Source organism: Ictidomys tridecemlineatus, chromosome 7, assembly GCF_052094955.1.
Source record: "Ictidomys tridecemlineatus isolate mIctTri1 chromosome 7, mIctTri1.hap1, whole genome shotgun sequence".
NCBI lineage: Eukaryota > Metazoa > Chordata > Mammalia > Rodentia > Sciuridae > Ictidomys > Ictidomys tridecemlineatus.
Genome location: NC_135483.1, coordinates 169,200,251 through 169,226,443, shown reverse-complemented (window position 1 = coordinate 169,226,443; position 26,193 = coordinate 169,200,251). Strand labels below are relative to the sequence as shown.

General features: G+C 35.2%; 1 protein-coding gene across 2 annotated transcripts in view; it reads right to left on the bottom strand.

Moving 5' to 3' along the window:
* Pard3b (par-3 family cell polarity regulator beta) overlaps nt 1-26,193 on the bottom strand; it is a 978,588-nt gene that overhangs the window by 359,423 nt on the left and 592,972 nt on the right. The gene's annotated exons all lie outside the window — the stretch shown is intronic.

The following is a 26,193-nucleotide window of genomic DNA, read 5'->3' as shown; positions in this document are numbered from 1 at the left end:
TAGATGGACAGCATACCTTTATTCATTTTTTTTTATGTGGTGCTGAGGATTGAACCCATTCTAGGCAAGTGCTCTGCCACTGAGCTACCACCCCAGCCCTTGTTTTTGTCTCATTACTACATTGTCTTGATGATCTGACCCCCTTAGGAGATGACTATTTCTGGTAATATGTTTCTGAAATCTACTTTATCTAATATCAATATAGCCATTCCAGCATTTTTTATGAATGTTAGCAGGTTATAGTTTTATTTTTAAACTTCCTTTTACTTTTAAGTTACTTTTATGTTTCTATGTAAAGGAAGTTTCTATTTTCTTTTTTGTCTAGTGCTAAGTATTAAACCCAGAAGTGCAAGGCAGGGCTCCAATTTGCAATCCTCCAGCCTCAACCACCCAAGTAACAGAGATTGCAGGCATGTGCTACTGTGCTTGCTTAAAGCAGGATACTTATAGGCACCATAGAATTGTGACTTTCTTTTGTCCAATATGAGCATTTCTGTCTTAACTGAGGTTTAACATTTGCATTTAATGTGACAATTGATATGGTTGAGTTCAAAGGTACCATCCTGCTTTTTACATCCTATTTTCCTCATTTGTTCTTTTTTTTAACCTTTCCTCCACTCTTTCTTCTTTTGAGAATGTCTTCATATTATTGAATATCACTTTATTTTCAAGATTATTTTGAGCATTTATGATTATTCCATTTTCCTTTGGTTGGCTCATTAGGTACAACCCTGTTGTGCTGTGGTAGTGTTTCTTAAGGGGTTACCACATACATTTTTAACGCACCAGCTTGTTCCTTACACCATGAAATTACACAATGCTTCAAGTACAAGGACCTTAAAACTATGTGCTTTCATGTCTGCCTGCTCAGCATCTGTGCTACTTCTGCATTTACTTATATTTCTACATGTTACCTACCCCATACTACATTGCCATTATTTTTATTTACACAAATCACTTACCCTTAAATATAATAAATCATAATTTTTTGAAAAATATATTCATGCAAGTACTTATAAGTACTTATAATTTTTGGTGGCCTTAGTGTATGAAGATCCATACTTTTATTTGGAAATTGTTTTCCTTCTTCCGAAAGTTTTCATTGAGCATTTCTTATAGTACAACTCTTGATGAAAAGTGCTTTTGGCTCTCGTATGCTGGAAATCTTCATTTTGCCCTTATTTTTGAAAGATATTGTTGGAAAAATTCTAGCATTTTTCTTTCAGTACTTCAGTGACATTAGTCCACTGTTGGTATTTTTACACATGTATTTTTCCCTATGAGAAGTTGGTGGTTGTTTTTGTTTCTCTGTATATAACGCATCTCTAACTATATTTAAGATTTTTCTCTTTGGTCTTATTTTGAGCAATTTGATTATGATGCGGTTTGATGTAGTTTTCTTCATTTGTTTTGTTTAAAGGTTGATATTCTTTAAGTTTCATAAAATTTGGAAAAAAATTGGCTAATATTTCTTCATGTGTTTTTTTTTTCTATTTCCCCTTTTCTCTCAAACTCAATTTCACATACCATAGGTCACCTGAAGTCGCCCATGGTTTATTACTACTTTGGTGTGTCTTTTTTCTTTCTATTTTGGAGTTTAGAGATCTATTGCCATATCTTTACATTCATCTGTCTTGCTTCCTGCATTAGCTAATCCGTTAATCACATTCAATGTTTTTTACATCTCAGACATAGAACTGTGAATTTCTGGAAGTTAGAATTGGAGATATATATATATATATATATATATATATATATATATATATGTGTGTGTGTGTGTGTGTGTGTGTGTATGTATACATATATATATATATATATATATATATATATATATATATAATGAGTTCAAGTTTTGAGTTCTATATTTAATGAGTTCAATTTTTCTCCAGAATTTTGAATATAAGAAATACAATTATAATAATTTTTAAATGGCCTTGTCTGCTTCTGTTGATTGTAACATTTTTGTCAGTTCTGGTTGTAATTGCTGATTTTTTTTCCTATGAAACATATGTCTGTAGTTCTTTACATGCATATTAATCTTTCATTGGATGCCATATATTGTAAATTTTACCTTGCCCATGCTTGATTTGTGTGTGTTTGTGTGTGTGTGTGTGTGTGTGTGTGTGTGTGTGTTACTGGTAATTGAACTCGGTGAACTGGTGATTGCTTCATATGTACTATGCACTCTATCACTGAGCTACCTACCCAATGCTTTATAAGTTTTATTTTGAGACAGGGTCTCACTCTGTTACCCAGATTGGCTTTAAACTCATGATCCTCCTGCCTTTCCCTCCTGAGTAGCTGGAATCACAGTTGTGCACCAGAGTGTCTGGCATGCTTGATATTTTTATAATTAAAAAAAATACTTTTGGAATATAGTGGCATTGCTTAGAAAAAGTTGATCATTTTGGTTTTGCTTTTACAATTGTAAGGCAGGACTACAGCAGTACTTGATATAGGCTGATTATGCCCTACTATAGAGGACTTACTGTAGAGGCAACCCCCTTATGAATACTCTACTATCCTGTGGATTATGGGATGTTTTTCAGTCTTTGTATGGGAACAGACATGTTTCTGGTCCTGTGTGAGCTTTAAAGACTGTTTCCCTGAATCTTTCAGGCTAGCCTTGGTGACTTTCTCACATGCATAGTCTGATCAATGCTCTTTGTAATATTTAAGGTAGACCATAAACATAGACTTCTCTTCCTAGGCAGTGCCCCTGCCCTCATACTCTGTACACTCTAACCACTGGCTTTTCCTGTACCATCAGCTTCCTTTCAACCCAACTCTCAAAAACAGTGGTGTGTTTTTGGCACCTTTGTCTACTATGAAATAACCGTATTTATGTGGGTTTGTCTCTGTGTCCTCTATTCTGTACCATTGGTCTACAAGTCTGTTTTGGTCCCAATACAATGCTGGTTTTGTTACTGTTGCTCTGTAGTATATTTAAGGTCTGGTACAGTGATACCACCTGCTTCACTCCTCTTGCTGAAGATTGCTTTAGATATTCTGGGTCTCTTATTTTTCCAGATGAATTTCATGACTACTTTTTCTATTTCTATGAGGAACATGATTGGGATTTTGATTGGGATTGCATTAAATCTGTATAGTGCTTTTGATTTTATGGTCATTTTGACAATATTAATTCTGCCTATCCAAGAACATGGGAGATCTTTCCATCTTCTAAGGTCCTCTTCAATTTCTTTCTTTAGTGTTCTGTTATTTTCATTGTAGAGGTCTTTTACCTCTATTGTTAAGTTGATTCCCAGGTATTTCTTTCTTTTCTTTTCTTTTTTGAGGCTATATGCACAATGAAATATTACTCAGCATTAAAAGAGAATAAAATTATGGCATTTGAAGGTAAATGGATGGGATTGGAGAATATAATGCTAAGTGAAGTAAGCCAATCACAAAAAAAAAAATGCCGAATGTTTTCTCTGATAGGAGGATGCTGCTTCATAATGGGAACATAGGAGGAAACTTTAGATAGGGCAAAGGGGAGGGAGGAGAAGGGAAGGGGTATAAGGGTAGGAAAGACGGTAGAATGAGATGGACATTATTACCCTAAGAACATGTATGAAGACACAAATAGTATAATTCTACTTTGTGTACAATCAGACATGAAAAATTGTGCTCTATGTGTACTATAAAGTGAAATGCATTCTGCTATCCTAGATAACAAATCAGAATAAATAAATAAATAACAACAACAAAAAACTCCCAGTGGTGTGAGTTTTACAGCAAGTCTCACTAAATGATACTATTTAATTTCTATGTTATGTGTTTAAAAATAGTTAATATAGTCGAGATACTAAAACAGCATTGTCCTTGTTACTACAGCATCATAAATCACAGAACCAATGATCTTAAGATCACTTGAGCAACTATCATCCAAAGTGTAATGGAGAGAACACAACTACAAATGGGATCCATGACCGAGGACAATACTCTTTGGAGGCCTCATCATGCACCACTTCTTTCCTACATTAAAGGTATTATGAGAGCAATGTTGAGAATAGGCAACTTTGCTTACTTGTTTATTTTTATTAGAGGACCACAAGGTAGCACTGTGGTGCTGGTGGACTGAAAGGAAACCACATTTAGACCCAGGTCTACTTCCTGGTCCTCACATCACATGTGACTACTTCATGAGCAGGTGGCCAGCTCTCAAGTCTTCCTTCCAAGAATCCTCACAACTGAACCCATAGCTCTCACCATGGCATGGCTGAACCTTTGCAATAACTTCCAACTTGCTTTTGGCCAACCTCCATCTCCTGCCTCTACCATGCATCTTATTTACTACTGCCGCATTAACCATGCTAAACATCACAGCATCAATTTCCTTGCCTACTGAAAATCATCACCAGCATTCCACTGCCTAGAGAATAATATAGTTTCCTTACCTTTGTATTCAAGATATGAGCCTTTTAACCAAAGTTGTATAAAATAATTCCTGGCTTCTTATTTGTTTTTATTCTCTGCTGGAATGTCCTCAGACTTTAAACATATAAATATTACACCTTCCAGGTCTAGCTCCCTGCTGGGACCTACTCTTCCTACTATATTTTTCCATCTCTTTTCCCACTCCCAACCCAGAACACTTCAGCTTTGCCTCCCAAGTATATAGCACTAATTTCTACTCTGTATTATGGTGATTTGTGGGCAACCTCAATGTATGCAAAGAACATTTTATTATCTTTTAGAAAATATTTTTAGTTGTAGATGGGCACAATACCTTTATATTTATTTATTTATTTTTATGTGATGCTGAGGATTGAACCCTGTGCCTTATACATATGAGGCAAACACTCTACCGCTGAGCAACAACCCCAGCCCCATTTTATTATCTTTATACAATTATCAGGTAGTTTACAAAGATCCTTAAAGATTAGTTTTTAAAATCCATATATGATAGGCAAAAGACTATTTGTTTGAAATCCCTTCTAGGAAACTTCTTTCTCTGCACTCCTGGGAATGACCATAGTTACATTCTTTATACTACTCAAAAAATAGAAACTGCCATGGTTCCTAGATACTTGAGAAACATTTCTATCCTTAGCAAGAAATTAATATTGATTAAACCATTGAAAAAACGGTACAGGTTACCTTTAAGTCAAACAACAAATCAACACTATTCACTATTAAACAATTAAAAGTACACCTCTAACTTCACTATTTAAAATGTGCATTTCTGTATTACCTGGTGACTTTTTAAAACAGAGATTAAAGAGAAAGGAAACCAAAATTTATTACCAAATTATCATGAACCAAAAATCATGATAAGCATTTCAACATATTATCTCACTTAGAAAAATTCTGAGGTGGGCATTATTATCTTCATTTTTCATTGGAGAGAACTGAGGCTAAGTTTACATCATAAACTTTGCAAATGGAATAGTTGGGATCTGAATCATTTCTAGCTTCAAAGCAAAATTTCTATCTACTATGTGAGCCAAGAGGTAAGGTTTGGCTAATGACTTTGGATTCAAGAACTCGATATTTCTACAACTTAAGACTCCCTACTAGAGTATATTCTCAGACCAAATTATGTCCTAAAGTTGTTTTATCCTTGTGAATTTTGTAACTTGTTACTAGAAAAGGCCTGGTCTATTATTCATATGGTGTCACGACCCTTAAAGAGGGAGGAAAAGAGATATTTAACATTACAGAGAATGTATTATGTGAACATGGGAATAAAACAACAGAAAGAACCATAGATAAATCCAGGATGTGACCTGTGATTGACAGATTTCATTATTAGCAGGGAGCAGTGGTGCATGTCTGTAATTCGAGACTTGGGAAGCTGAGGCAGGAGGATTGAAAATTTGAGGCCATCCTCAGCTACTTAGCAAGACCCTCAGCAACTTAAAAAAGACCCTTCCTCAAAATAAAAAAATAAAAAGACTGGGGATATAGCTTGATGGTAAAGCAACTTTGGGTTCAAGTCCCAGTACCGGAAAAAAAAAAAAAAAAGGTTTCCTTATTAGAAAGAAGGCAGAAGGCAAATGATGTCAGGGTCAGGTCAATAGTTGGGAGATAGCAGAGAGTGGCCTCAGACTTAAGCCCACCTCTTACTCTCCATCCCAGGCTTTTTAATGCAGCCTAAGACAGCACTAGCTTTCTTGGCAGCCAAATTGGTCTGCTGCTACTCATATTCTTTGCTCTGTGCACAGTCAGCTCAAACCCTGAGGTCCTTTTTATATTAATGGCTATTAAGCCAGGTCTTCTTTGCCTGTCATATATCTCTGCAGAGTCTGTGGTACGGCAGCCACAATGCTGGGCACTGAGATTGGGAAAGTTATCAAGGCGGCCCTGAGCCCTGAACAGGCAGGGTTTCCCACAAGTAATCACAAGGATGTGATAAGTGTTAGCAACCTACACATTCAAAGGTCCCTCCAGCTTTTACTTTGACAGATGTTATAACCTCTGACTGATCTTGGGGATTCTGCACTAGGTCTTTAGTCTATCTTCCACATAACAGCTACTGTAATCCTTTTAAAACAGCAACAAAATAATTTTTTGTGATGGTTCTTGGCTAGAAGCCTCTCTATCTTCCAACCACATCTAGAAGACAACCCGAAGGTTTATCATGACTTCTGAGCCCTGCCCAAGCCGCATGCTGGCAGTCTCTCCAGCTTCATTCTTCTGAATTCTTCCTCTTGCTCAGTCTACTTGACTCACTTTGGACTTGACCTTGGTTCTCAAAAGTGTTATGTATGCACCTCTTCAGGGCTTTGAAACATGCTCTACCTTCTGACTGCAGTGCCATTCTCCCAGACAGCCACACAGTTATGGTGCCCCTTTAATCATCTCTCCTTAAACTCCACCTCATTGGAGGTCCTCTGTGCACCCTCTACGTGATGTAGGGCCTTCCAACACCAACACTCCATCACTATCATCTCATCTTGCTCCATTTGTCTTCAAAGTGTTCACCACCAGACATCATTCCACTAGAACACCAGCTTCATGTGAATGTGGGCTTTGTTTGTTCACTCTTTGATCCACAGAGCCTAGAATAGAGCCTGGGACATAATACTCCATGGACATCTATTAAGTTGAAAATTTGAGCAGAGAACCTCAAAATATGTAATTAAGGGACAAAACCAAAGGGTGAAGATGTGTTTTGGACAGAGGAAACATGAAAGCCCCAAAGCAGGTCCCATATGAAAACCTCTAAATCTTCCATATGGCTGGAATGTTCAGCATGACAGGGGGGCTGGTGGGAGAACAGGTGGAGGAGAAAGCAAGGGGCCAGCCACGGAGGGTCTTGAAAACCACATTAATGAGTTTTGTCTTCATCCTCAGGGCAATGGGATGCTGTTAAGGGATTTTTAGCAGGGATGTGACATGAATTGATTTGTGTTTTAAAAAGATCACCCAAGCTGCAGTGTGGAAAATAAATTGGATGGGAATAAGACAGGAGGCAGTTGCTTCCTTTTATAAATCCAAATATGGGAATTTACATTTATCCCTATTAAATGTAATCTTCTGAATTGCAGCTCACCAGTTCTCCCTGTTGAGATCTTTTTGAATCCTGATTCTGTCATCCAACATTATTAGCTAACCTACCAAGCTGCGTCTCCTACAAATCTGACAAGTAAGTCTGCTGTATCCAAATCATGTGCAGGGCTTACCTTACTGAAAATGATCCCTGCTCTCTCCATGGCACTTTTGCATGTGTTTGTGAGGTGGCTGGCTGGGTGAAAATATGCTCTTTGATCACTCAATGTGTTCCTTGAACTGGCCAGCTCAGCATGAACTATAACCCCCAAGACCCTGTAACTTGAGCTACCCAGGATTTTTGTGCACATTTTCCCCCAGAGCTTACGGACTTTACAGTAAGATGCCAGCCCATTTTATTCTTGCATGAATTAATTTTGGCACCTGGTTTCTGGCTGGGGATTGTATAGCTGCTTCTGTTCTTGGCTACAATAAGTGCTATCAAAAGATTTCTCTTCTGGCATGCATTGAAGTATATAATGCTGTCTATATTTCTGCCCAGAATCTACTATCATCTGTTTAATATGCAAACTGTGCAAAACCAGGGCTACTAGTGTGTAATAGATTGTGAAAAGTTGTCATCCAGACTCATTGTTTATTAGAGGTTATTAACTTTGGGGGTTTATGTGCTGTCTCTCCAACTCAGAGCACACAACCATCCACTTAAATGGGATGCACAAAATTCTGCACACACTCTAGTGAACTCATCCAGTATTTTATACCAATCTATTAGATGAGCTCACTTAAATCAGACTCCTTTTTGCAGAATAGGCGGTTACACATACATACTAAATATCTACTATCTATCTGTTTGGAAGGCATTGAGGTATATTAAGCAACTTGAACAAGGTTGAGCTAATAGAAAACATTAATACAAAAAATAGACAATGCTAGCTAGATCCAGAATCTAAAGTGACTTCACAGGCAGCAATTTTTAAATCTTTTTTCTTCAGAGCAGGGATTTCTTTGGAGATTTCAGAGGCTACTGACCAAGAAAAGGAAAAAAAATAAAATCAATGGGCTGTGGTTATTTCCTTCCTCTCTGTCCCAACTCCTAAATAAAATTTTGCTGCAAAAGGTTGAGATTTAATTTTTAAAAATTTATTTAAAATTATCTGGTTATAAGTTAATTGTAGGTTGTGTTTTAACATAATCTTTATTTTTAAATCTGCAAATACCAACTATTTGCAAATATAATATTTACTAGTAAATTCTAAGTGCAATAATTAATGAAATTGGTATGAAGCTCATTCCAGGAATAAACATTTTATAGATTTCAAATTTGAGGTTTCATGTTATGCATTAGCTGGTGGTTTTGCTTAAATCTCATACTTAGTACATTTTTGGAAAGTTCATAGGCTCTAGGATCTGTGCCTATAGTGACTAATTAAAAAGAAAATGATCCTTGTCACTTCAAAAGAAAAAAAAATAACAATTCAGGAGTTTAGGGCTGGGGCTGTGCTCAGTGATAAAGCACTGTCTACCATGCACAAGGCCTTGGGTGTAATCCCCAGCACTACAAAAATAAAGTTTCAAACCATGGCGTTAGAGACAGTAGGAAAGAGAAGTAACAATTTGCTCTTGTTCCACCTGGGTGTCTCCTTCATACATCTTATTCTTTCATTGGGTTCCCTGCTCCCAAGCAACTCTGACTTCTTATCCTCTGCCCCACCTAAGTATCTTTGGACAAAGTTGACTTTGACTATGGATAGAGAATCAGGACATTGCCCTTGTACCACTTTCCCAGTGCTTCTACAGCTCCCTAAAATAGGTTTGGGAAAACAGTTTCCAAGGATTCAGCCCTAAAGGAACTCAGAAATCCTGCCCGATACACATGTATGTATATATGCAGTGACCAGAAGATCACAAACTTACTTGGTAGCTATGGCAGACACTGTTGGTTGATAGACCCAGTGCCACCCATAAACCCATTTGCCCTAATTAGATGGTATATGAAATGTGAGAGTACTGGCCAATAAGATGAGTAAGGGATTTTCTGGGGTGCTAGGCAGCTCTTCTTAGCCAATACTGAGTTTCCTAATTAAGGGAAGAATGTTGGCAAATCCTTTTGCATACTGCTACCTTATTATTTATTTATTTAGCTTGGAACATGGATACAATTGTTGATGGCAGCCATCTGGATACTCTGAAGTGAAGAATGTGAGGACAAAAGCCAGAAAGTCAAGAATGGCAGAGTGCAAGAAGAGAAGGAACGAAGCAAGTCCCTGATGGTTCTAGTAAGCCAGTGAACTGGCCTCATTCAGACACCGTGCATTGCAGTGGAATGTGCTCCTAGCCTAGATAATATTATTTTAACCAGTCTGAAACAATTGAATCGTCTAGAAATATATGAAGAAAGATTAAAAAGTTTTATCTTCCCTTTCCAGGTTCTCAATGATATAAAGCTAGTCCACATATCCCACCCCTTTCCTCCTTCTCAGAGTCAAATATCTTAATTTCTTACTACTATGGAAAAAATTTTTTTCAATTTAAAAATTATTTTTATACTAATTCATTTCAATCTAATTATAAATGTAACATATTTAAAATATGTGTTAAAAGTTTGAAATAAAAAAGTATATACATTACAAAATAATCCACACAAATTCCACTAGGAGAAAACCAATTTTGTCATTTTTCCAAATTTCTGTTCATTATTTATATGTATGTACATATACATGTATACACCTGTGCACTAATATAATTATATAGACTACTTTTATCAATTGATGTTTTATCACTAACATTTTGTATTTCATTAAACAGACTGAAGATTATATGCATCATGGTATATTATATCTAGATCAAAATCCTATGATTTCACTAATACTTTAATCACAAGAAAATTAAATTCACTTTAGTGAACTGAAGTGAAAAATTCTTATACTTAACTAAAATCTTGGACTTTTCTTTTCCTAGAATGGGTCCTAGAAACAGAATTACTGGAAAAAATGATTTTCAGATGCCTTATACAATTACCATATGGCCTGACAGTAAAATAGCATTGACATAAATACCCAATAAACATGCACTGTGATACTGGGTCATGTATATTTCAGCATTTGCCAATATAATATCTCAATTTTCTTAATTACTTGTGAGTTCTGGCATATATTGTATTTATTTGTTGACTCAAGTTTTCTTCCTTTGTGAATTGTCATATATTTTTTCAATTTCATATAGAAATACCTATTTTCCCAAAATTTTTGAGCTCTTCATGTATTAAGGATGCCAGTCCCTGACAAGGGACTTCATAATTATTCCTTGATTCTCTTGAACAACAAAGAACCCATGGACAATCGGAAGTGATTATTAAAACAGCATCTCAATCCCTATTTAAAAAATGTTAGAGTTTTCAAGTTCATTAACTTCTCAGGATGCCTCTAGATTTAGAAAAGACTAATGTAACACAAAGTGAACCCTTAGGATCATTTCTTAGTTTTACATACATTATCCACAAGATATCTCTTCTCCAACTTAAATTTTTTTCTCTTTTCATTCAAATAAGCCTAAGTATTTTTCTTACATATAGGTTGAGTATTCCTTATCCCATATATTTAAGACCACAGCATTTCAGATTTCATGGTTTTTTTTTTTTTCAAATTTTAGGTAATTTGCATGCATATAATGAGATATCTTGGGGATGGGACTCATGTCTCCACACAAAATTCGTGTGTTGTACGTACCTAGTACATATAGCAGGAAAGTAATTTTATGTACTTTTACATAGTATTTTTAGTCCAACTGCATTTTTACTGTGACGAATCATATGAGGTCAGGCATGGAATTATTCCCTTGTGGCATCATGCTGGAACTCAAAATCTTTGGATTTTAGAGCATTTAGGATTTGGGGAGTAGGGATACTCAACCTGTATTCATATTTTATTTCAAAGTGCACCTTCTGGAAACATACTTGGAAAAGTATCTAGTAATGACATGATGAGTAATAATTTAAGATTATTGACTACCTTTGTGGATATAATATTCTTAATCTATTAATGATGGAGCATATTCCAAGGGGATCTGTTTTCCCAGTAGAATGAACAATTATACTGAGCTGTCCTTAGAAATTCTTGCCTTAATGACTTCATGACCATGTTTTTAATATAACAACATTTCTAAATTATGGCTTGGGTCATGGATAAGCCCTTTAGGTCAAGTACTATTTTTTAAAGGAATGCAGCCTTAGGTATCTAAAAGGTTAGTTAATTTCACCAATTAAGAGTTAACTCACATATACATCAACATCAGGCAGTTATGCTGGACACTGCACAAATTGGGTTATGTGAACACAGTGCCTTTTAACGTTCCTTGGTTGCCTTAGTATAAGAGGTTGTAGTAAATAGATTTCACTTGCATTATTAAATTCTTTGATTAAATCTAAATATAAAAATTGCTTTGTGGATAAAAATTTGCATAAAGTTTGAAGCTATAGTAGGTAAGTCAGCACCATGCATTTAAACCATTTAGAATATTTTCAATTTATTTTGAGTCAATTGTATTCTTTGATTCAAAAACAATTTTTTTTTTTTTTGGTTTCACTTTGGGATATTTGTCAAGACAACTAACACTGTGTGACCCAAGGTGAACAAAATCTCTATTCAGCTTACGTGCTATTTGCCACAGCTGACATGCAACCAAATTGCTCTATACTAATGTAATTCAATTTCATGTTGCTTCAGGTAAAAGCAAGCAGTTCAAGCATGTTTTGAGTATAATTCCCATGGCACTAGGTTTATGCACAGACTATGTTCTTCTTGTGCAAACAGATTTATAGAAAACGAAAATGGGATTCATTATAAATAAGAAACACAAATTTTTTTAGTACAGAATATTGTCAACTCTAATTCTACCATGTAAAGGAAAAAATCCTTATAAATTAGAAGTAATATACATAAAAATATATGCTTCTTTAGATTAAGAAAAGTAAAACCCCAAAAAGGAAATGGAAATATGGAGGAATACAAAGGAAGAAAGAATGTCAGCGATGAACAGAAGATGGGGAGGAGCCACAAATGATTTGATCTAATTTACCCTCTCTTGCAGGGCATGTGAATTCACATGATCTAAATCAATTATGTCAAGTGATTGCCTAATTTATTCATAGATTCCTCCAATTAGAAAATAAAGTACACAGCCCTTTTCTTCAAGTTTTAAACAACTGCTTTCATTCTTCTTTATTTAATGAAACTGAAGCATTTGGCTTGATATATTTCCTGTATTTGATTCTCTCCTTATGTATGTTCATTTTTATGAGGCTTTCCCAAACAATTTTCCTTCAAGTGAACAAAACCAGTTGGGGTCAATGAACACGAGTATAGGGTACCACATTGTGCACCTTCTTAAAATGCCTTTATCCTTATTTTATTCTGCTACCCAGACCAGACATTTATGTGCATTTTTATTCACATATTGTTTAATCATTTTGGTTGTATTATTATTAATTTAACTTCTTGATATCAGAAAAGATGGTCTGCCAACTTAGTGAGATCAGCCAGATCAATCACAGAGATCAATGGGGTTTCTAAGATTGCAGTCATATTGCTTTAAGACCATCCATTCATCCAACCATCCTGGACATACTTGGCACCTACACATACAAAGTGGTGAGAAGAGGTGCACAAGAAATATAAAGCATGACCCTGTCAGAGCTTGTAATCTGATAGAAGTGAGAAAAAAAAAATTCTCACCTGGTAGGTATCCAAAAGAGAATGCAATTCTTTGCTAAAATTACTGGTATCAATGATTACTGCTTCAAGAATTCAGAGAAAGAGCTAGAAAAAGATGACAGCACCCTAGAGCAGGCAACACTTGAATGGGTCCTGAATGGAAGATATAATTTAAATAGAAGAGAGAATCTGTCTTCTATTTTTAGAGGTAAGACTAGGAAGTTAACAAGCCTCCTTTGAAACAGAAAGTCATAACGATTTGGAGACTAGCCATCAAAATTGAATGTGCCTGGGTTTAAATCCTGACTCTATCACTTATTAGCTATGACACCCTACATGTCAATCTTTTTATATCCTGATTACATGATCTGTACCATTGGTGGTATGATTTGGGGTGTTGAGTGTCCCTCAAAGGTCCATGATAAAGGCTGAGTCCCTAGGATAACAGTATGGGGAGGTGCTGTGGACCTTTAAGAGGTGGGGCCTAGTGGGAAGTCTTATGTCACTGGGGGCATACCCTGGAAGAGGACTGGGGAGACCTGGTTTCTTTCTCTCTCTGCTCTAGTTGAAGACGTGACCATTCACTGCAACATGAGCTCCTGCCATTGTCACACACTGCCTTCCCCAGGGGCCAGACCCATAGGGCCCACCAATAATGTGAACTAAATAAAGCTTTCTTTACATCGTAAGTAGCCTGTGTTGGATATTTCAGTATATTAACATAACACAGATTCATGCATATGGCTTTGAAATTCCTGTGCAGAAAAACTGCCTAGCACACACTAAGGGCTCAAAAAACATTAGCTATTATTATGGTTTAGATATAGGTGTCCCCCAAGAGTTTATGTTTGAGATAACGCAAGAAAGAGGTGAAATCATTGGGTTATGATAATCTTAACCTAATCAGGTACTAAGTGGTACCTGTAGGCAGGTAGGGTGTAGCTAGAGGGGTAGGTCATGAGGGTTGTGCCTTTGGGGCATATTTTTTATGAGCTGAGCTTAGTCTCTTCCTGTTTCTTGGTGCCATGTCCTGAGCAGCTTTCCTCCAGAACACTCTGCCACTATGATGTTCTGCCTCACCTCGATCTCAAGGAATGGAACCTTGGGATCCATTAGCCTTCTATGAACTAAGACCTCTGAAACCTTGAGCTCTGAAATAATTTTTCCCTTCTTTAATTGTTCTTGTCAGGTCTTTGGGTCACAGCAGTGAAAAAGCTGACTAAATCAGAAACAACTATGGTCCCATAGTTACTACTAGTGCTTTAGTGCTTTTCCTCTTCATAGTCTAGATTATCAGGCAGGGGAGTTTGAGCAGTGGGGCTAAGGAATTCAATCTTTCTACCATGGGGCCATGGACAGCAACATCTTAAAGTTCATTTTACAGTACATGTGCTGCTCTTCAGAGGCTTGCTGCAGCGCAGTTAGTCACATTCTGTTAGCACGCTCCACGGTCAGTTCGTGCTTGGTTGATTACAGCCTTGCTTGCTCATGCTGCTCTGCAACTAATTCCTACTTGTTCAGTGACTGTGGACGCCTCTCTACCCTGGAGATTGCCTTGCAGACTGCACCCTGAGCATGGCCCCACATGTCCCGGTTTGCTGGCAGTCCTTCTGCATCACCCTCAAACCTCACAAACACACTCGCACCTTCTCTTTGCCAAGGACATTCCTCGGAGCACTAGATCTATCAGCTACTCCATACTTAAAGTTACTGTGATCAAATGAATTTGAGGACTGCTGCACAGGTTATATCTTGAAGTTATATCTTGAAGCCTGGCAGCATACATAAAACACGTGAAAGGTTTGGAAGCAATCCCAAATTTAAGGGGCCTCTTTGATCTTTGTTTACATGTGTTTCCCAAACTTATTTGATCATTCCTTGTCACTCAAGACACTACTAAGATATTCAGTCTATCAACTTTCAAGCAAATTTTTTGAACATCTATGTTTCTACTTACAAATAGTTTTCAATCTTCCATAAGGTTGCTTTGCTGGTCTAAAGCTAGAGGACTTGGCCACTGTTATTTTCCTGAAGCCTCTGGGTACAGAGAAAGCACTGGGATTATTTATCTGGCAACTAATGATTTAACAAAGCTGGAAATAAAAAGAGAAGGCTCTGATATAGCCATTTTTTCACTCACTTTGGGTGCTAATTTTTTTCCAAATTTTTTAAATGGCCCAAATATTTTCCAATTCCTTGATATATCATTGTTTGACTTTAAAGGAATTTGAGCCGAAACCACCGCAGGTTCTCATGATTTTTTTTTCCAAGACAATGCTGAAGTGTTTGGGGATTGGGGATTATGTCAGTCAGTTGCTGGATCATCAGAGGGTAGATGGCATATTCCCAGCTCACTTAAAACTATCACTTTTGATTAGTCAGTTTCCAATTTGATCTCTATTTTAATTTTCACTTTAATTTTCATACCTTCATGCATCGAGTTCCTAGTTACCTTTTCTTATGAACACTGCAAACCAAATGGGTATTAGAACATTAGTCTTTCTATACATGTTTCCTCCTTCCACAATTTGTAGAATGATTTTTGTAATACTGGATATCCTTCCAGCACCTTCATTCACTTATTGTGCTGTTACCATTTATGTACCTAATCTTTCAAACTGTGTTCATGTGAGTATTTCTGCTTAAGAAAGGTAAGCTATAGAAATAAGAGGTTGTTGTCTGTTGCAGGTATTTAGAGCAGTACTTTGAAGAAGCAACCAATAAATATTTGTTCAATGAATGAATAAAGGAAGGAAGGAAGGAAGAGATGGATGAATGAATTTTACATGGAACTGAAATTGCATTTTCAAGCATTATATATCTTTTCAGCATTATACAAGCAGAGTAAGTGTTTATAGTGATGCTAGCCTTGTTCTAAGGTACCCTAAAGCAGCTGGAAATGCTTCACTTGAGGTTCAGGAGAGTAGTTTTAGTGTTCCAACAAACAAATAAAAGTCAATTATTTCCAAAAAGATTGTTTGACTTGCCACAGATTAAGCAGTTTTTGTTGTAAATAAGTCTGAATCCGACTCTGCTTCTGGTTCATGTTTAGACAGTTTCTAACCATTTAATGAGAGACACAAAGGTACTAATTAATATGTACTTTGGAGCAAGTAACATACTTAGCATTGGGAAAGTGAAAGTGATATCTGTTTTCCCCTGTGAGCAAGGGCTGAAACTTGACCTTTAATGTAGAATAACATTTTACTTGCAAAAAGTGATATTTAATTTAAAAATTTCTAACCTTAAAAAGAAAGTGCTCAGATGATTTACCATAGAAGATGTACAGTGAAATAGATAAAAAAAATGTTCAAACACAGAAGCAATTTTAAAAGTAAAATAAAATGCTTGTTTTAAACCTATAAAATCTGCAAAATGAAAAAAAAAAGTTACCCATTTTCTTTCAAATTCTGTTAATAGGAACCAAATTGCTTTTCTGGAGGATAATTGGTCATATAAATCAAAACCCTTAAATCCTTTATTTTGGGGGATAGGTACTGGGGATTTGACTCAGGGATCCTTTATCACTGAGCCACATCCCCAGCTCTTTTTATTTTTTATTTTGAGGTCAATTGCTAAGGTTGGCCTTGAACTTGAGACCCTCCTGTCTCAGCTTCCCAAGTTGCTGGAATCATAGGCATGAGATACCATACCTGGCTAAATCATTCTGCACAAAGAATTATAGAAACTTACAATGATGAAATAATCATGATTGTTTACAGAGGTTGATACCTTAGTAGGCTTCATGAATTGCAATTTTTTTAAATTAATTTTTTAAATTAATTTTTAAAATTTGTTATAATTTGTTAAACATGACAGTAGAATGCATTTGTGCACTTTGATATATCATAGATAGATGGATATAATTTCTCATTTTCCTGAGGGTACATGTTGTAGAATCATATTGGCCATGCGGTCAAATATATAAAGAAAGTAATAATGTCTTTTTCATTCTACTATCTTTCCTATCCCCACATCCCTTCCCTTCTCTCCCTTCATGCTTCTACCTAATCTAAGGTAATGCTATTCCTCTCTAGTGCCCCCTGCCTTATTGTGAATTAACATCCACATATTAGAGAAAACATTTGGTCTTTATATTTTTGGGGCTTATTTTGCTTAGCATGATATTCTCCACTCCATCCATTTACTAGCAAATGTCATAATTTCAGTCTTCTTTAAAGCTGAGTAATATTCCATTGAGTATACATACCACATTTTCTTTATTCATTTATAGAAGGACACCTAGGTAGGTTCCATAGTTTAGCTATTATGAATTGAGCTTCTGTAAACATTGTTATGGCTGCATTATTGTAGAATGCTGATTTTAAGTCCTTTGGATATAAACCAAGGAGTGGAATAGCTGGGTCAAATTCCAAGTTTTCTTGGTGGTTCCATTCCAAGTTTTCTGAAGAATCACATATGGCTTTTCATAGTGGTTGCACTCCCACCAGTAATGTATGAGTGTAACTTTTTCCCCACATCCTCATCAACATTTATTGTTGCCTGTGTTATTGATGATTGCCATTCTGACAAGGATGAGATGAAATCTTAAGAGTAGTTTTGATTTGCATTTCTCTAATTGCTAGAGATGTTGAACACTTTTTTATATATTTGTTGATCGATTGTATTTCTTCTTCTGTGAAGTGTCTGTTCAGTTCCTTAGGCCATTTATTGATAGGATTATTTGTTTTTTGGTATTGAGTTTTTTGATTTCTTTAAGCCCAGATCCAGATGGATTCTTAGTCAAGTTCTACAAGACTTTCAAAGAAGAATTAACCCAGTACTCCTAAAAGTATTCCATGAAATAGAAAAGGAGGGGACCTTTCCAAACTCATTCTATGAGGCTAATATCACCCTGATACCAAAACCAGAAAAAGACACATCAAGGAAAGAAAACTTTAGACCAATATACCTGATGGACATAGATACAAAAATTCTCAAAAAAATTCTGAGAAATTGCATACAAAAACATATTTTAAAAGATAGTATACCACGATTAAGTAGGGTTCATCCCAGGGATTCAGGGTTGGTTCAACATAAAGAAATCAATAAACGTAACTCATTATATTAATAGACTTAAAAGCAAGAATCATATGATCATCTCAATAGATGCAGAAAAAGAATATGACAAAATACAGCACACCTTCATCTTCAAAACATTAGAAAAACTAGGGGTAGTAGGAGCATTGCTATTCTTAAGAATAAAGAATTGGAAAGAACCTTTGTGGCAAATAATATAAGTGAATCATGCTCCATTTATTCAAAAGCAAATTTTACAATTAAAATATAATGTTTCTAGGAGCAAAGACACAGAATAATGTTTAGGCTAGACTGTTCCTTACACAAATTTAAAAGCATATGTTTGGTACAATCAATCTTAGGAAAAAATTAGAATATAAGAATAAAGATATGTATACATGAGAATAAAATATACAAGACTAAAGATGTTTTGCATTTTAAAGAAAAAACTACACATATTCACCTAAAAATGAAAGAAATGCAACTCCCTACAATAGCTTTAATCTCTTCCTAAGATTAAAATATTACCAATAGAAAATTTTAATCATTCAGAATTCTAATCAGAAGAGATAATTATGAGAATGACAAATTTTATTTAACATATATTTCTTATATCACGGCTTACATTTTATTATTGGTAATATTTAGTTTTGTACTAAATATAATATTTTCCACTAATGAAACTGTCACTTCAAAACAATGAGAGTGAATTAGGTTCATTTTTTTTTCAAGGAGAATTTAAGTATTTTGTTCCATTCTTTGAATAGCTTTCTCAGCTTCATATTTTTATGAAGATGTTCTCATATTAATATAAAGGTTCTTTTAAAAGAAACACAGAATTTCATTTAAGTATGAACAATGGTTTGTGAAACAAAGGCAAGTGAGCAGGAAAAGTTCATATCTGACTTCATTTTAAAGACTTAAGAGTCTTAGAAGGAGAGTTTCAATTGAAGCACAAAAAGGAAGAAAGCAATACCTATACTAACTCAAGTTTAAAAAAAAAAAAAAGCCCAGGACATTTCAGTTTTAAAAGATAAGGAAGTTTCCCCATTGATCAAGATTTCCCTTCAGAGCACAAATAATGCTGTAAATATACAGAGGTCAATTTAATAAAAATCTGCATGGGTTGGCTATTGGCAAAATAGCCAAAGGTTCAGTTACAAACACTTCTAGACTTTATAGTCCTCTTTATATCTCTTATGGGAAAATAGAGCCTTGACTTTTTCTTCCAGGCAGAGAATTTTTAAATTATCTACATATTCCACCAACCAATCCCTCAGCTGGAGAAAATATAATCTTAGTGAAAAACTGCATGGCAACACTCTAGACCATCTGTGACTCCATGATTGAATTAAAGATCGACATATCAAATCCACAGGTGAACTTTTCACAGTGTTTCATAATGCATATTCATGGAGAATTTACTTATATGGACAATTTAAGTCAACCACCAATTACCAGAAAACTGTAGATGTAGCGGCTCCATCTAACAACACCAGCAGCTTTCCCGTGACTGCTACTATTGCTAAAACCAATACCAATTCCCTTATTCTCTAGTCACCAAGTCCTTGCTTCAAAGAATTTTTTTTTTTCCTCCAGGTGGGGACAGATGAGTCATTCATTCAACAAATGGCAAATGAGAGCAACTATATTTAGGGCATTTGTGGGTGTTGATTCATTAGAGGGAGTCTGACACGGGTGGGCTGGAATGCACCACAACTTTCAGGCAAGTCTGGAAATATGGAAAGCAATATAGAAGCACCATTTTCACACAATAGTCATTGTTTTCTAATTAATAGTAACAACAAACATAGTCAAATTTATCTTGAAAATATATTTCTTAAGGAGTATGAAAAGTAGGGTCCATAAGAACTTAGAGGGAGAGACATAGAAAACCATCATTATACCTTTGCCTCCAACCCAAATAATAATTTTAACAAATTTTAAGCAGAATCTGCATATTTTGGTACATCTAAAATAATCATCTACTTACAGATCTAGGAAAGTCATCTTTATGTCTACATTTGGTTAATACTAATTCATTTTCAAATGTAGCAATTATCCAGAATTTAATTATACACAAGGTTTTCGTTAATCCTAATGTAGCTAATGTTTGCTAATCTTAACGTTTTGAAAGAGGCCTGCTTTGGGTGGGGGTCCTGTAACACTGTGAATTCACCTCTTGCCAAAGGTGCCTAAGGTTGACCCTGTGTGCTGGCCCAACTGCAGTTTTCTCCTAAACACTGAAAAATATACCATGGTCTCTTTTCCATAAGGTTGTTGAATCTTGCATCTCAGTCTTCACGAGCTGTTTTAATTTATACATATTTTTTTCTTTCATATCAAACATGCCACAAACCAGAATTCAGTTTTCCATCACTAATATCTTCCTAGATTTCAAAGTTTGTAAACTTGATTCATCTTCTGATGTGGTTTTCATTGCTTGAGTCATTTGGGGTGTGCATTCAGTTTTAAATAAATTTGAGTTTTCAATGTCAGCTGTGAAAATATCTAAGGAGAGCTCTCCTACGCTTCTTAAGTCATCTCTCTTCCAGGCATAATATCTTTATTTCTTTCAACTGCTTTTCATTGGATATGGTTTCTGGGCCTCTCAATAATAACTGAATGCCTTTTGTACTGTTTTTACATCTATTAAAATATTGAACCCAGAATTAAATACAGATCAGGATAGAGCAGAGCCTTTCTCTTTCTTGGTCAGATAACACAGAGGTAGCTTTGGGGGTGGCTGTGTCAGGCAAGCAGCTAAAAACAGGGGCTTCTTAAGTAATTAATATTAAGCCTACTCTCCTGAATCCTATGCTTGTACAATTGATCTTTTTGACAAACTGACTTCAGGATGTCATCTTTCACCATTCTATTAAAAATAGTTTCCCTTTTCAGTCTTTGTTTCTACCTGAATTTGGTTTTTAGGAAATTATTTCCATCTGAAACTTTATTATTTATTCACTGCATGCAACTTTACCATCTATTTGTCTAACATGAATGAAAATGCCATAAGAATTGAGGCTTTGTATTATTTACCTGGCATATGGCATATCCAATAAACACTCATCAGATGAATATATCATACTTTGTTAAATTCCATCTTCTTTAATTCTGGAGAAATCATCTGAGTGCTAATTCTGTCGCTCTAACATATTACCCGATTCTCTGAGATAGCAAGTACTGAAAATGTAGTAAGATTGTGTGCCACACCACCATTCAAATTACACATGGATCCACTCTTCATCAAACTCTATTGAGCTTTATTGGAATACAATGAGAAGGGCCAAGTGCAGAGTATTTGGGTATGTGTTGTTTAATTTCTGGCAGGTTTACGATAAGCCACCAATTTCTACATATCAGGAAAAGGCATTCTAATGTTATACCTACAGCTTTGTGTATAATTTGAACCATCAATCTCAATCAGAAAACAAACTGAAAAATCAATATAATATAAAAATTTGTAAAAATCAATATGACCCATAATTATAACACTTTTCTTATTTTGCCAGTCTAGAAATCCTATCAAAAAGGAAAGGAGATATAAGTTATTTAAATTAAGACTCCACGGAGGTTGCTGGTGATCACCATGTACTTATTTATTAATTTCATTTCACAAACATGAAAATCTTCTCAGGATTAACACTGAGATTGTTAGTCATGTCTGAAACTCATTTCTGTAAAAATTGGTAATTTGCTCCCTGGCTTCCAGTGCAAGGCCTATCTATGCTTGGCAATTTCTAATAATCGAAGACAGCAGATTCACAGAGATGACGACCATCTTGACCTCCATTCCTGGGAAGTCCTGCATTTCCAGTTTGAACAGCATTTTCTTGCTGCATGCAGGTAAAATCAACTCTGGAGCCAGGTGGCTCTTCTTTCAGGAGTTCTGAACCATGGGCCACCTCATATTCTCTCTTGCTAGGCTTTGAGCCTCAGCTCATACAGCTTCTTAGCTCTTCCTGAATTTATTCTTCTAAATTACTTTTCTTTTCTTACCATTTGCTCCTCTCTTCCTCTTTTCCACACAGCCAAGGTTATCAGTGAATTCTTGAGGCAACTACGACAGTATCTTCAGGTGCCTCTACATTTCTTGCTCTCTGAGATACGTTATCATCACAACATCAGAATTTCCTTTTGGAAATCTTTTCTTAACTCTTGGGTATGCCTTCCTGTTAGGGTTTTGATCTAGGTATAATAGCGAGCACCATGTCTCTGGCTGATTTAACTGAATCCCCAGTATTTAGTGTACTTCTGGCACATAGTAGGTCCTCAATACATATTTCTTTAATGAATGAATATAATTTCTTAATTTTGTCTTCCTACAGCATAGGGCATATATTTGACTATGTTCTTGTGCACTTCCTTGGTGACTTACAAGATAACTAGACACTTTTATTGTTACTATTAATTTTTCTTACCAAATAGGTTTTCGTTTTTGCTTTTAAAGTCAAACTTATAGTCTATTATAGCAGTATCTGATTCAGATTTTGACATCTACAGAGGTATTGCTCATAACTGGACAATAAAGAAAAGCCATGGATATAAATTAGCATCTATATTAAAATATATTGATATGCAACATACATAGATAAATGAGTATTAGAGTTATCAGAATATATAATTTTATAAAAATTCTATGTATTCAGTCTTCAGGATGTTTTTCTTATTATCAAGATAATAATTTCATATTATCTTATTATCAAGAATGCATATAGAAGTTCTTCACTATAAAAATAATAAAACAAAGTTTTAGAATAGTGGGGTGGGGTTAATTAACTTTTCTAATGCTCATCTTTGATCTGATAATAAAGATGCCAAATTACTAAAAGGGAAAATTGGACATGCATGAAAGTATTGTATTCCAAATATTTACCTTTGTAGATATGAGTCATAATTTTTACTTCAATTGCGGGTATCTACAAACATTTTCTAACTTAAAAAAAATAAATGTAGAACAAGCAACTAACAGAAAATAAAAATGCAGAATCACAGATCTGGAAAGACAATCAGCCAATCTCTCTCTTGAGTTTTAGGGACATATTTTTTTCTTTTTAAATAAGAGACTATGGAACATGCAATGTTAACAATCTTCACTGATGTCAGGAAACTTGCTAACATTTCATCTAAATGCCTCATGCATCACTGTAGGCTCATTTCCTCTCATTGAACAGAGGCGGGACAGCTGGCCAGCATCTTCCATCTGCACTGCCCTTAGTCTTAACTGTGTCACAGGCGCCCTCTGAAACAGGAGTCTGAGCACAATTGGAAACAGGAAAGAAAACTCTTAAAAAAAAAAAATCTTATGGGAAATAGTGTTTTAAACCTAACTTTGAATGGAGCTATAGACTAGGTCAACAAAGGGGCCCAAACACTGAAGTGCTGTCCCTTGAATAATTGAGACTAATTCTTAAGGAGTATTATGGGGTCATAAAACACCAAGCCTGGAAATTAAAGATTTTTATGCCTCATCAAAAAGTCTTTGAATGTAACTCCCTGGCATGCTGCCAACAGGGGCAGCTCTTTGGGGGGAAACCCTATGCCAAAGGCCAAAAAGGCAGCTGTGTTATTCAGCTTCTAAGAGCTTCCAACTCAACACCCACACAAGCGCAATTATGAACAAATTAAAGGGATGCAGACAGAACATAGTAATTCTGGTAATTTAAATAAATAGAGGAAAGTCTACAATTAGTAGGAGAGATTGATTTTCTGGTAAACCCAGAAGTATCAACCCAGTCCCTTAAATGACACCCTATCCCCTTTGAATAAGCATAGTTATACCCAATTATTTAAAAATAAATTTCCTTTTACTTATCATTCTAATCACTTCTGATCTGTCTTACACGTGACCATATATCCACTAGCAGAAATTATGGGGCAAAATAGCCTCTGAAAAATCTGTAAGGGGTATATAGGAATTGATAACACTGAGAAAAGCTGTTCTGAGAGCACTGAGCCCATGGTGGCCATTTCTAGCAGGGTGTAATACACATATCTGTAGTTAACCGAATGGATACTTCAAGTACAGAGAAAGTTAGATTTATTCAGAAAGAAACAAAGATTAATATCATGGAATCTGTTAGGCAACCTGCTTGTATTTTATTAATGAAAATGAAAATATATTTGATCATGCTATATATTATATCCTTAAAATTACTTACTAAAATTCAATGTCCATCTCTGACTTAGAGCAAAAAAGGGACAGATGAAAAAAAAATGTAGAAGTGAGAAATACAAGGAAGCTTAGTTCACTTGATAAAGTGTTTTTTTTTTTATCAAGATCCAGTAATAAATGTTATAATTAACAGTCACTCTGACAGGCAGGAAGATAGACAGACAGACAGACACACAGACACATACACTCACACACAGTAAACACTCCTGTGTAACCTTTAAAATTTCAATAACTGATGCTGATTTTACTTTGGAAAAAAATAGGTTTCTTTTTACAAAGGAAAATCAGAGAAAGATTATCCTATATGTAAATCAAAGCACAAAGTAATAGCATGATACTTTAAACAGAATGATGCCAGCACAGGGCAGATTAATATATAAATAGACTAGCATGTCTATAAGCCCACCCATTTATGTGTATAAGGGAACTTAATATTCAATGAAACTACATTTTAAATTAACAGGGAAAGGATGGAAAACTCAATAAATTTATTAATAATTTGTTATATTTTGGAGAAAAATTCTCCTACTTCATACACTGTGAATAAAATACAATGTAGATTGCTTAACTTTAAAAAAAGGATCTAGAAGAAAGTAAATGGGACAAACATAAAATCAAAAATCAAAAGAAAAGATGGAAGTATTTGACTCTGAGACTAAAGCTTTTTATAGTAAAGGATATCAAAATCAAGCTAAGAAGACAACAAATTGTAATAAATTATTTGCAGCATGCATACACTAGTCTAAAAATAAAAGAGAAAAAGAATTGACAAATAGAAACACTGGAAAAAAGTAAACTGCAAAGTAGGAAATAATATAAATGGACAAAAACACCCACAAACTCAAAATAAAATCTTTAATTAAGTTTAAATTCCATCCGAAGGGAAAAGAAAATCAAACTAAATCAAGGCTCATTCACAACGAAAGAAATCCAACATGGCATGGATAAACATTATATTAGCTCAGGGTGGTATATGGAGAACTAAACTACAACTATATTCTACTTTCGTAATCAAGCAGGAAAGATACTTCCAAATGTGTATCATTGGGGTATCACCTGAGTGTATCCAGTGGAAAGTCAACACATTTATTAAGCTCACTCCTTTGTCTGTTCTAGGGAGTAGGAACCAGATGGTTCTAGAATGCTTGCCCTCAGTTTTTGAAAAACTATTAGCTTCAAATTGGTACATCTTGGAGGGGGGCTAAACTTGGATGATTACTCTAAAAATGTTTCTATAGCATGTTATTAAATCTTCTGCTGCATGGTACATTTTAGCCAATGCTTTTAGTGTGGTACTTGTGTCCTGAAAAAAATAACCCAGCATCTGTCCAATTTTGTAAATTGAACAAACATTATTATTATTGCTGTCATTTGTGGTACATGTACAAGAAAATGCAATGGAAGACTGCTAACTATACATATTTTACAAATGTGATTTCAATTTAAAAGAAAAAATTCTCAAAAATAAAGTTTTCTGTAATAAGAAATAAGAGCAGAAATGATTCATAGGAAACAATTTATGTTGTTATTTTTTAATTAAATGAAAAAAAGTAACATGGTCCCGCCCCATCCTGAAATTAAGAGCAATTTTGTCCATTCATCTTCTTTATAGATAAAATGAGAAGACAGAAGAGGAAATGTTTATCAAGCAATTTATAAAAATACATTTTTAGTAATAACTAATGTCATTGTCACACATTACTCCTCTGGTTTGTCAGAGATCCATGCTTGAGAAACACCCTTCAGACCAGTGTTCAAGTAGCTCCCTTGTTAAGGTTTTCTGTCTGTCTCTCACTATAGGTGATGAGAGCAAGTGCTTCCCAGTGA